Genomic DNA, 12,942 nt, shown 5'->3' on the forward strand with positions numbered 1-12,942 from the left:
GGACCACCCTAGTGTGGGGGAAGTTGTAACTAATTGTGGGTTTGATTTGCATTTCCTTCGTGACTAAAACACTGAACATCTTTGCATGCACTTGTTGGCCATTCACATTTCCTTTGAAAAGTATGTTTTTTTGTTTTAAATTATTTATTTATTATGTATACAATATTCTTCCTGCAAGCCAGAAGAGGGCACCAGACCTCATTACAGATGGTTGTGAGCCACCATGTGGTTGCTGGGAATTGAACTCAGGACCTTTGGAAGAGCAGGCAATGCTCTTAACCACTGAGCCATCTCTCCAGCCCCTGAAAAGTATGTTTATCTTTTGCCCATTTTAACTGAGTTGTTTGTCTTCTTACAAAGAATTACTGGCATCCCTTCATCAAATATATTTTTAACAATATTTTCTTCCAAACTATGTATTTTAAATTTTTACTTTGTATTTTTTTTTTTTTTTGGATTTTTGAGACAGGGTTTCTCCGTAGCTTTTTGGTTCCTGTCCTGGAACTAGCTCTTGTAGACCAGGCTGGCCTCGTACTCACAGAGATCCTCCTGCCTCTGCCTCCCAAGTGCTGGGATTAAAGGCATGCACCACCACCGCCCGGCTTTTACTTTGTATTTTTGGAGTCGCAGTTAAGAACTCTTAACAACAAAAAAATCACTAAGACATTATCTTATGTTTGTCTATAGAGCTTTTCATGACTTGGATTTTGTTGTTGATAGTCTTGGGGTTTTTTTTTTTTTTGTTTGTTTGTTTGGGTTGGGTTTTGCTTTCTTTTATTTTTCAGGTGGGGTCTTCCTATGTTGTCTGGGCTTGTTTTGAACTCCTGCAGTCATGTGATTACATTGCCTCCACCCCTGGAGCGTAGGACTGGGCATGTGCCACCACACTCAGCTTTGAACCCCTGATAATGCAGAACGTTCTCCCCTTCTTCCTTCACACAGACTTTTAAATAACTATTTGAAAGCCAAAGGGTGCTAGGATGGAAAGTGGGCTATATATGATGGCTAATTACTCTGGGAACTGTGTGGCCAGAGCAGGTTACCAACCTTCTCCTGTTTCCTATCAGGGAGGAGTTTTAATAATCAACTTCAGGAGAAATTGGGAGAACTAAAAGATGATTTTCCCTTTAACATCAAACAGCCTACACTGCAAAATTAAAATGAAACCTATATCATATTTAGTTTCTGGATTTTCCCTGGAAATTTCAAGGTGCCCCCAGGGACCCTAACAAAATTGAATGGCACTGGTGGAGAAAAGGAAAGAAAAAAGTAGGAAGTTACAGGTTGTACATTTATCTCTACAGTGTAGACTCATGGGAGAGCTTCAAAAAGCATTTTTCTCAGCCTGAAGACTCAGACCAGGGTTCACCCACTGACTTGCCCCACTGACCCCTGGGTGTTGCTAGAGAAGGGACTGCCACCTTCATTTCCATCCAATCTCTGCAATAGGGCCATACTTTGAAAAGCCCTTTCAGTCCTTAAAAAAAGTCTGTAGCTTTACTCTTAGGTTTAGCCCTCTAACCCAGTTTGTGCATTGTGTGAGATCAATTAAAAAACCATTCTGGAGGGTATTCCATTTGCCCAGCACCACAGTTGCCAAGACAGTCTTTCCCCCATTGAATTACCTTGGTGCCTTTGTGCAAAGGCAGGTGGCCATATGTGTATGAGTTGATTTCTTCATTCTTGGTAGCACCACGTCACTCGTGGCAAAGGACTGAATGCTTGTCCCCAGACCTCTGGTCATATTTGAAAATCCTGACCCGCAAAGGGATAGTGTTAGTAAATAGAGCCTTTGAGGATAATTATGCTTCAGGGAGGTCATGAGTTCGGGGCCTTGGTAATGGAATCAATGCCCTTGTAAGAAGAAACTTTAGTGTCTCATCTCTCTACAGTGTAAGACTACCATGAGAAGATAAGCACGCATAGCCAGAAAAGGGGTCCTTACCAGAAGTGGAATCTTACAGCGCCTTAATCTTAGACTTCCCAGACCCTAGAACTATGAATCATAAATGCCTGGTTTATGCCATCAAGTCAATGGTATTGTATTTGCTATTGTATCCAAACTGGCTAAGACAATTAGTCTATCTTACATCATAATCTCTTCATTGCTGTAGTTATGTACATCTTGACATCAGATATTGTGAATGGCTGTTCTTTTTCAAAATTGTTTTACATAATCCAAGTTCGTTGCATTGCCACAGATGCTAGGATTTAATTGGGGTTGCATTTAACCTATAAGTTTCATGGGTGCAACTTCCCCATCATATACAGAGGACACAATCTCAGAGCGAATGCCTTGGTCCTGTGGCTCTTAAAATCTTTCTGCCCTTTCTTCCATACAGTGGTCTCTGGGCTCAGTGACAGAAATGGCCACCTGCTGTGATCCCTGGTGCTACTGATGCTCAGGCAGTAACACAAGATGGAACTCAGAACAACTAAGCCTGTTACAAATTCCCTAAGGCTGAGTGTGCATGAACAGTCATAGCTCACAGCTGTCATGGTGAGAATGCAGGGTAGCGCGCCCTGCAGGTGAACAAGCAGACCAGTGATGGCCATCAATGGGCCTTCAGTGGACCCAAGTCACTCTGAAGCCAACTGCAGCCCTTGGCCCCGGAGTTTTCTGCCAGTTTTATCCACAAGAAAGCAGGGCCAATCACATCCTACAGCATTTTCCTGTTGAAAGATCCTTGCCCTATCCATTTCTTCTGTGTTTTTGATAGTAACATCTCTTTTGTAAGCCCTTTTTCTAGCCGTTGGAGGTGCGTATGAGTCCTTGTAAAGGCTTTTGGAGTGGAATGAGGCCTCGATCATCCTACCTCAGTCTTCCTGTGGCTGGGATTACAGAGGTACACCACCAAGCCTGGTTTTGTAGATTTCAAGCAATTAAGCATCCCACAAGTCCTGCTGCCCCAGGAAGTTGCTGTGAGCATAATATCCCTTTGCCCTCTGTTTGTGTGCTTACGGAGAACACAATTAGAACTCTGGCTGGAAAGCTTGGGGAAAATAGCAGCTCTTGGATCCTAATGCTAGCCAAGGCCACTCACTGCATAGGGGAGGAAAGTGGAAACTTGGGAGGACCCACTAGAAGCAAAGCCGTAAAACAGAGACTTGAGGGAGGAAGCAAAATATCACATCTGCATGTCTGAGGGCAGAGCAGCCAGCCCAGTGCTCTGTGAGGCTTCACTCTGCTTCTGTGGATGATAAGCACTAGGTTAAAGTCAGGGAACAATTTTATATACCACCTTGGCCAGGATACAAAACTCAGATTTTGGTTAAACAACAGTCTAGATGAGGCTGTAAAAATAATTTTAGATGAGATTGACTTTAAATAAAGTCATCCTTTTCCCTAGTGTAGGTAAGTCTTGTGTAATCAGTTAGAGGCTTTAAAAAGACTGAAATTACCCAGAGGAAGGGGTGCTGCTCCAGATGGCCCATGGATTTGAACTATATTTAGCTCCATCCTCAGTTGCTAGTTGGCTCAACTGCCACTCAGCTTCTATATCACGTGAGCCAATGCTTTGAAGTCTCCTGATAGATGAAGAGATCGATTCCCACGTATTGTGAGAATCCTAATAGAGTCATAAAGTCATAAGTACAAGCATATAAAGATTAAATGTATAACATAAAAACTACTTGACACAGAGGAATACTTCAATAAGACATAACTATAATGGAGGATTATCATATTTTGTCATGTATATAGGTGGGGCAACCAGACTAGGAAAGGTAGAGAATCAGTCACCAGCCAGACACAAAGGAAGCAAGATGAGAATGCCTTACTGAGAAAAGTTACCAAGCCATGTGGCTAAACATAGATAAGAATTATGGGTTAATTTACATTGTAAGATCTAGTTAGTAATAAGCCCGAGCAATAGGCCAACCAGTTTATAATTAATACAGAGGATTGTGTTTATTTGGGACTGAATGATTGTGGGACTGGGTGGGGCAAAAATATCCATCTACAAATGATGCCCAAAAATTTAGCAAGAATTTCCACATAAAGCTGAGAAAACTTTTTTTAAAAAAGTTTCGAGACATACAAGAACAGAATCAAGTGCAACTTCTTGGTAACTATCTTTTCTCTGGTAGGCTGGCTGTATTTGATAGAAGCAAATAGAGGAATGGCTCCTTTAATAGAGGCTTCCTGGGTCAGCATTAATAGCAAAAACCTTATAGATCTTTTAAGAGTCTCTGCCACCAAACACTTATGAGCACCCAGCGGCAGGCTTCTTGGCGGTGGCAGGGTCCTAAAAACTCCACAGAGTTGTGGCAATAAATGTGACTCCTGCCAGTACCTCTACATGAAGCTAGACTCTCAAAAAGTTAAGGAATGGGGTAGAGTCAGCCGCCAAAGTAGCAGTTTTAATCCTAGCCATGCAATTTGGCAGATTAAAAACTCATGTGGTCAGAAAAAGATAAAGATATATAGTAAAGACAGATTCAGGTGGGGAAAAAAATCTCTAAATGGTTTACAGTACATTTAAAAATATACATAGACTTGGGAGAGAAAAGAAAAAGGATAGAGAAAATCCTTTAAAAAAGAAGTGTGATGGCACACACCTTTAATCCCGGCACTTGGGAGGCAGAGGTAGGTGGATCTCTGTGAGTTCAAGGCTAGCCTGCTCTACAGAGTGAGTTCCAGAACAGCCAAACATACACAGAGAAACCCTGTCTCAAAAAAACAAAAATTAAAAAAATAAAGGAAATAGAGTAAAAAAGCCATGTAAAAGTGGAAAATACACAGAGAATCTGAATACTGTATGTTATTGTGTTGTCTTTGAATTGTTTAACTGTTGAGAAAGGAGCGAGAGCTGCTAAAAGACATTTGATTATAAAGGCTGCTGAATTAATTCAACATATATATTTTGAAAATGCTTTGATTTCAAAATTTAAGTCAAAAGACATGTTAATTTGGAAAAGAGGTTTTGCTTTTGTTTCCACAGGAAATGAAAGGCTATGGGTTCATTCTGGGTTAAGAAAAATAAGCTTTGATCAAGGAAGATTCCCCCTGAAAAATCTCTAATAGGAGTGGATGTCCCAGATGATCCAATATCTCAGAGCACCTGTGTTGCAGTTTCTCTGAGTTCTACATCCAGAACGGCCCCAAGAGTGCTGACTAAGATGATCAAGCCTCAAAGAATACTCCAGTAAGGACTTGATCATAATCCTACATTTTCTTTGTGTTCCCATGAGATTACCAGCACCCCCAATCAGAAGGAAGTAGCCTAGAAAACTACATCCACATTCCCAAAGAAATGGACTATGGATGTTTGTCTTTGGTTAGTGTATTGTTTACAAGTTGTTATGGATAATGGTCAGGAAAGAAGCTAAACAAAAGAGATTAGATTCAGAGTTCTTGTTTTGAAAAGAAAAGGGGGGATGTTGTGGGAGAATGCTCTTGTACACTGTAAAGATTTGTCACTCATATTGGTTTAATAAAATGCTGATTGGCCAGTAGCCAGGAAGGAAGTATAGGCAGGATATCCAAACTAAGATAATTCTGGGAAGAGGAAAGGCAGAGACGCAGTCACCAGACAGATGCAGAGGAAACAAGATGAGAATGCCTCACTGAGAAAAGGTACCAAGCCACGTAGCTAAACATAGACAAGAATTATGGGTTAATTTACATTGTAAGAGCTAGTTAGTAATAAGCCTGATCAATATGCCAACCTGTTTATAATTAATATAAGCCTTTATGTTTATTTGGGACTGAATGATTTTGAGACTGGGTGGAACAGAAACTTCCATGTATGCATGTAACTGGAAAGATGTAATAGATAAACAAGAACAGAATTGCAGAGCAGTGCAATTGTCAAACTATATTTTAGAACTATAGAGAAAGACCAACATTTCTTTTTTTTAATTTATTGATTTTTATTGAGCGCTACATTTTTCTTTGCTCCCCTCCCTGCCTCTCCTGTCTCTTTCAACCTTCTCCCAAGAAGACCAACATTTCTTTTTTTATTCCGAGACAGGGTTTCTCTGTAGCTTTGGAGCCTGTCCTGGAGCTAGCTGTCCTGGAGACCAGGCTGGCCTCGATCTCACAGAGATCCACCTGCCTCTGCCCCTTGAGTGCTGGGATTAAAGGCGTGTACCACCACTGCCCAGCAAGACCAACATTTCTTAAGGAGACATAATTTTCCAGCATCTAGAACACTTTATAAAGGTATGATGCTGTAAAAAGACATGTGACACACACCTGTAATCTCTGCACTAGGAAGACTGAGAACAGGAGGATTGCAAGTTTGGAAATGAGATCTGTACTAAAGCTCATGTTAAGAGAAGGTCATGAAGGTGGGCTTGGACCCTGTGTGGCTAAGAAGTAATAAGTAATAAAGGAGTCTCAGGCAGAGATTACATATATCATGTCATGTGAAGATGAAAGAAGAAATGAGAGTCCTGCATATGCCAACAAGTCACAGAATGGCCAACCATACAGACTCCAGGGAAGGAAAATGGACTAGATTCTCTTGAAAAACTCAGAAGGAACCTACCCTGCTGAGCCCTTAATCTAGGCCTTTTAGCACTGTGGCATGCTTTGATTTGGCAGCCCTAGAAAACATAAGGCCTACCCCAACCCCCATTTAAAGGTGATTTGGGTGAGTGAGATGGTTTAGTGAGTAAAAGCACTTGCCACATAAGCCTGACAATCTGAGTTTGATTCCTGTAACCCATATTAGAAGAAAAGACATGACTCCCTGAATATCATCCTCTTACTTTAACAGTAAGTGTACATGGACACATACACATGGCACACTAATAATACTGAAGGAAAGATTTTTTTAAATACTCAGAAGTTAGGATAAACTCTTCTATACAGCATTACATTGTGAGGAAAACAAAAGGTAAAACCATGAGCTATCTCTAATACAAAGTGAAGGAGCTGTCCAATAGCAAACCTCTGAGATATGGTCAGATTCTTACTTGGAGGAAATGGTGATTTTTGAGGACTTCAATTATTCAATAAAGATGATCCAAGAGGTTAATCTTCATCTCAGAAAATAATCTAAATTAAACAAGAGATGATAGATGGACATAATCAAGATAAAACTGAAGTTTAATGAAGCAGAAAAAAATTGAAAGTGTAAGGAAAGTTTCAGTTTGTTTTCCTTTGAAAGGTCCAATGAGGGGATGTGGAGATGGCTCAGCGGGAAAAGTGCCTGTCTCACAAACATAAGGACTTGAGTTTGTATCCCCAGAACCCATTTAAAAACTGAGCAAGTCAACACGTATCTGTAACCATTGCAGTGACTAGGAAGAAATAAAAGATACCCTGGGTTTCTCTGGACCGCCCATCTAGCCAATTGGTGGGCCCAAGTTTTAGTGAGAGACCCTGACTCAAATAAAATAAAGTGCCAGAGGTCCATATATGAACATGTAGACACACAAATATGCGTATACACATACTCAAAAGAAAGGGCCAATGAAACAGATAATTTCTCATAATCCTTATTATAACATGACTTAAAATAAGAAAGGAGACATCAGTATAGATGATAGAAGAATGAAAGAGATTGTTAATAAAACCTTAAGCTGGGTGGTCATGGCACATGTCTTTAATTCTGGTTGTTGGAAGGCAGAGGCAGGTAGATCTTTGTGAGTTTGAGGTCATCTTGGTCCATAGAGCTAGTTCCATGTCAGCCAGGGCTACACAGAGAAACCCCATCTCAAAAAAGAAAACAAAAAACCTTAAAGTCCTGCATGAAATTGGCTATAAATTTTTCACATAGAGGCATTTATGACTTTTAAGAAGTACCATATCTAGTCAAAAGTTTCCATGAAGAGCATTAGCACCCTTAGAAGAAATTACAAGGAATGAGCCAATCCCCTTCAACATGTGAGAATGTTGGTAGCCATGTCAGAGGAGCTTCAGTAAGCAATGGAGCTTGTAGAGTTCAAATCACTGTTGGAGGGAGGAGACCACTTGTTTTTCTAGCCACCTGGCAGCTTAGACCCAAAAGTAATTACACAGAAACTGTATTAATTAAACCACTGCTTGGCCCATTAGCTCTAGCTTCTTGTTGGCTGACTCTTACATATTAATTTAACACATTTCTATTAATCTATGTATTGCCACAGGGCTGCAGGTTAATGGCTAAAAATCCGTCTGGCTCCAGCAGGGCTCCATGGTTTCTCTCTGACTCTGCCTCCTTTCTCCCAGCATTCAGCTTAGTTTTCCTGCCTAGCTCTGTTCCCATATAGCTCTGCTATAGGCCCAAGGCAATTCCTTTACTTATCAATGGTAATCACAGCAGACAGAGGGAAACCCCCATCACCTGTTTCAATTTCTCTTTAAATAAAAAGGAAGGTTTTAACTTTAACATAGTAAATTACATATAACAAAACAGGTATCAAGCAACAATTACAGTTATAATATTTGTATCTACTTTACCTTTTATCATAACTAAGAAAAACTGTAACTACAAAACTATTACTCCATCAAAGATTCTAGAAGGATACAATATTACCTAAGTAAACAGGAAGTACATTGTAAGCAACTTCCAAAGCTCTAGAATTGACTGAGACATCTCACTGCCTGGACATTTACCCAAAGTTCTTCTGTAATGTTGGGGCATCCATCTTCAGCCTACAGGCCCATAGCATCTGGCAGACTTTTCTATGAAGCAGGAAATTTCAGTTACTTTCTTCTGTGTCCTTCAGAATGTCTAGCAGACTCTTTCATGAAAGCAAGAACCCCAAAGGATTGTCTCACCATTAGGCAAGTTCAGCAGTCATTTCTCTGCTGGTCCTACATGTCCAGTTCATCAAGAAGTCCAGACAAGAGGAGTTTCTTGCCCAAATGGCTAACCAACACCATAAGGAACTTCTTCGATGCCCATCTTTCTCTTGAAGTAATTGGTGCTGCCAGGAGCAGATGTGTCTCACTGTCATAAAAAGTCCTAATTTCTTTTTTTTTTTTTTGGTTTTTTTGAGACAGGCTTTGGAGCCTGTCCTGAAACTCCCTTTGTAAACCAGGCTGGCCCCGAACTCACGGAGATCCACCTGCCTCTGCCTCCTGAGTGCTGGGATTAAAGACATGCGCCACCACTGCCCGGCTTCCTAATTTCTAAAAACATTTAAATGCCATATTCTGGAGGTCTCTAGAAGATTTGAAGGATACCTAACTGAAATATATCTCTCTACATATAGAAAACCTAACTAACATGACTACAAGCTTGACTATTATAGATGACTATCTATTAACCTATATTTCTTAATTATACATTACATTTTTAAATGAGCTGCACAAACACAATACCTTAATCAAGAGCAGAAATATACATATAACAAAATTAACCTTAAATTTGTATCAATAAACAAGATCCATACCAATGCAAATCTCTATAGCATATCCCTCTCTAAATGTAAACAGACATTTATAAACAATATTTGGGAATATGGGTGTAGTTTTCTCCAAACTGCTTTTTTTATCTGAATCTGTCTTTATTGTGTATCTGTAATTATTTTCTGACCAGAAGTGCTTCTTAAGATGCTAAACACTTCTTAAAAACTTAAGCTGCACCATTACCCAAGTAATGCCTGCCTGCTTGTTCTGCCCAGTCCGACATGGCAGAGGAGGTCTGTTCACCTGAGCTGCACATACCACCCCAGTTACAAGTATGCAGTGGGTCTATGTCAAGCCATTAAGCAGTTTGTAACACGCTGTTTACAACCCCCATTTAAATGCTCAGCCTCCTGAAAAAGCCAGAGTTTATGCTCGCAGCATGGCCCAGAAAGCCAGCATTTCAAAATGGTGCATCTTTTTTTTCCTGCTACTACTTAATCAGGAAAACCTCTCTTAAAGGAGCCATGCCTCTGCTTGCTTCTAACAAACAGAGCCCAGTGAAGAAAATGCTGCTACCAAACCATGCTTAACTCTGTTCTTTTGTGTCTAAAATTCTTTTTTAAGCTTTCTCAGGTTTTACAGGGATTTAGTCCACCACATTGGCATGCCAATTTGTTGGAAGGAAGGCTGCTTGTTTTCCTGGCTGCCCAGTAGCTTAGACCCAAAACAATCACACAGAAACTGTACTAATTAAATCACTGCTTGGTCCATTAGCTCTAGCTTCTCGTTGGCTGACTCTTACATCTTAATTTAATCCATTTCTATTAACCATGTGACTATGGCTTACCAGCTACAGTTCCATGTGGCTGTGGATTACCAGCTAAAGCTCCATCTGCCTCTGGTGGGGCTCCTTGGTTTCTCCTTAACCCCACCTTCTTTCTCCCAGCATTCAGCTTAGTTTTCCCCACTTAGCTCTGTTCCCCTATAGCTCTGCTATAGGCCCAAAGCAGTTCCTTTATTTATCAATGGTAATCACAGCAGACAGAGGGAAATCCCACATCATTGCTGGCAGCATCCTCAGGTGCATTATGTGACATAATTTGTACAGCCTGCCATCCTACTGGGAAACATCTGCTTCTTTCTGGTTAAGGGGCCTTTGGAACCAAAATGTCTTGAATGTGTCCTGAATTTCTCTTGGGGAAATACATATGGGTGAAAGTTTATGTATCTCATTATGGTTGCTCCATTAACCCTTTCAGACACTGCCCAGCTGGTTCCCATGAAGCTGCATCGCCTATAGTCTCACCAAAAGCACAGGAGCCCTCAATCCTCTCTCATCTTTAACAAAGCATGTGATAGTCAATTTTTTGTTGCTGTTGTTCTAGTCATTCAGATGGATATTAAATGTTTGGAAAATCTGAGAGGCAATTGTTAAATGTTAACATCTGTTAGAAATGAAATTATGTAAACAAGCTGGACATGGCAACACCTGCTTATCATTCCAGCACTTAGGAGGTGGGGGCTTGAGGATCGGGAGTTCAGAGTCAGCCTCGGCTACATAGGGAGTATAAGAACAGCATGGGACACATGAGACCTGCCTCCAGAAAATAAAAATAAATAAGTAATATAAATGAAAAATTAAGCAAGTTATTTGAAAACTAAAGGAGATACCCAAAATCTATCACATCTTAACTGGCCACATTTTACTGTTACTGTGTATTGATGTGCATCTAGCAGAGCACAGTGAAAATCAATGCCATAGTGTGAAACCACAAATCTCTTCCTGGACAGTCTTGTGCATACTCTGTCCTCCTCCTATTGGCCACAGCGAAAGAACTACTCCCATAGAGGTTGATGGGCCAGGGCATGGTAGTGCTCAATTTATTTTTACTTTGTTGACTGCCATGCCTTGAGAAAATAATGGGGAACATGTTAATACTGCAGATTAAATCAGAGTGCTGCCTCTGTGGCCATAACATAGTGAGTAGTATGAACATGTGAAGTGCTAAGTATATCTCTGCTGCTTTATTTTTAACTTACTCATTAAGAGAAAGGAAACTGAGCCAGCACGCATATGGGTGGAACACACACACACACACACACACAAACGAGTGCATTTACTTTCCTGGAAAGCCACTTGGCATGAATTCATCAGCATATTATTGTCTCAGCTTGTCTGTGCTAAATGGAAAGGCACTTAGTGCTTAGCCTGACCAGTCTGAGTGGGCATGAAAGACTTGAGTGGGCATGAAAGACTTGGGGACAATATTCAAGACCAGACTACCAGGAGGCCAAGGGCGCTTGGATGGCTGAGGCAGAAACCTCAACCTCAGGGAGGAAAAAACACAAAACAAGACCACTGTGGAGGTGTCATAAGGCACAGATATTCTGGAATTGAGTCTTTCTGACCTGTAGCAGGGACAGCATTCTAAGGGCACCACTTTCTGGTATAGGCTGTCCACTTGAGCCTGGCCAGAAGGTAATCCAGCCTGAGAAATACAACAAACACACAAATCAGATTTTGCCTCTCTTCTAGACACAACCCTCTGTTACCTCCACTGTCCTCTGTCTCAGCCAGGTCAAGAGACTCTTCTGCTACAGCTGTCACCAGTACTCTGGCTTCGCCATCCTGCCCCCCCCCCCCCACACACACACACAAAGCCTCTCTAGTCATTTTGACCTACTTAGGGTTCCCAAACGGGCCAGGCTGGCTAGGACAAAGCTGGAGGCTTTGGTCATAGGAGTCACTCTGGGGTGTGGCCACCCCACCCCTTCTTACTTGCCCCAGCATTTGGTGACACAGCTCCACCTAGTCTGACTTCCCACAAGACAGGAATGCCTGAGGGTTGGGCCCCAAAGGCAGCTTACCAGAAACCTGCAGTCCAGCTGAGGCAGCTGGTGAGAAGGTGCGCACCCAAATCACTCCATGAAGGATTTGAGAGCTGGGATGAGTTCCATTCTGGGAGGTACCTTATGTACCAATCCGTATCTCTCCTCTGTGCCTCAGGAAAGTTCAGCACCCTAGCCCACCTGGGTGACCCCTCCTCCTGTGGCATCCATGTACCGTGTCCACAAACATAGAGATAGCTGTTTTACCCTGTGCCCTATATCAATTCACTGATGCTACTTTGCAAGCAGGGACAGAGGGGGACAAGGCTTTGAAGAAGGCATGAACTAGCTCTGCAGACTCAGACTCCTTCCAGTCCACTCCCCAGAGGATTCAGCCTGATCATCCCGAGGGCCTAGCAGAAAGAGGCAACACTCAAGGGGACCATGAAACACACCAGAGAGACAGCCAGGGGCTAGGGTCCAGCACCCCAACCTAACATACACCCCTTGGAAAAACCTGCATACTGACATCTTCCCCTCTGTACATTCAGAGTCAGGCCAGCATGGCCCCTATCTGTGCCTTGGTGTGATGGTTTTGGGTGTGGGCAGAGAGAAATCTGGCCAGTAAGACAGCTGGTAAATAGTTGCTGATATTTATTGAGAAATGGGAGGAAAGGCAGAAGCCCTGAAGGAGCAACCTGCAGGAGCCCAGGCTGGCCAGGGGTGTCCAGCTGGAGGTAGGGCACAAAGAGGGCTCTGGGATCCTATGGCCAGTTAGGCCTGGCTGAGGAAGGCCAGGTAGGCACTACAGAGAGCGAGAACATGTC

Source organism: Microtus oregoni, unplaced genomic scaffold, assembly GCF_018167655.1.
Source record: "Microtus oregoni isolate MIOR12 unplaced genomic scaffold, Mior012 000067F_001, whole genome shotgun sequence".
NCBI classification, from domain to species: domain Eukaryota; kingdom Metazoa; phylum Chordata; class Mammalia; order Rodentia; family Cricetidae; genus Microtus; species Microtus oregoni.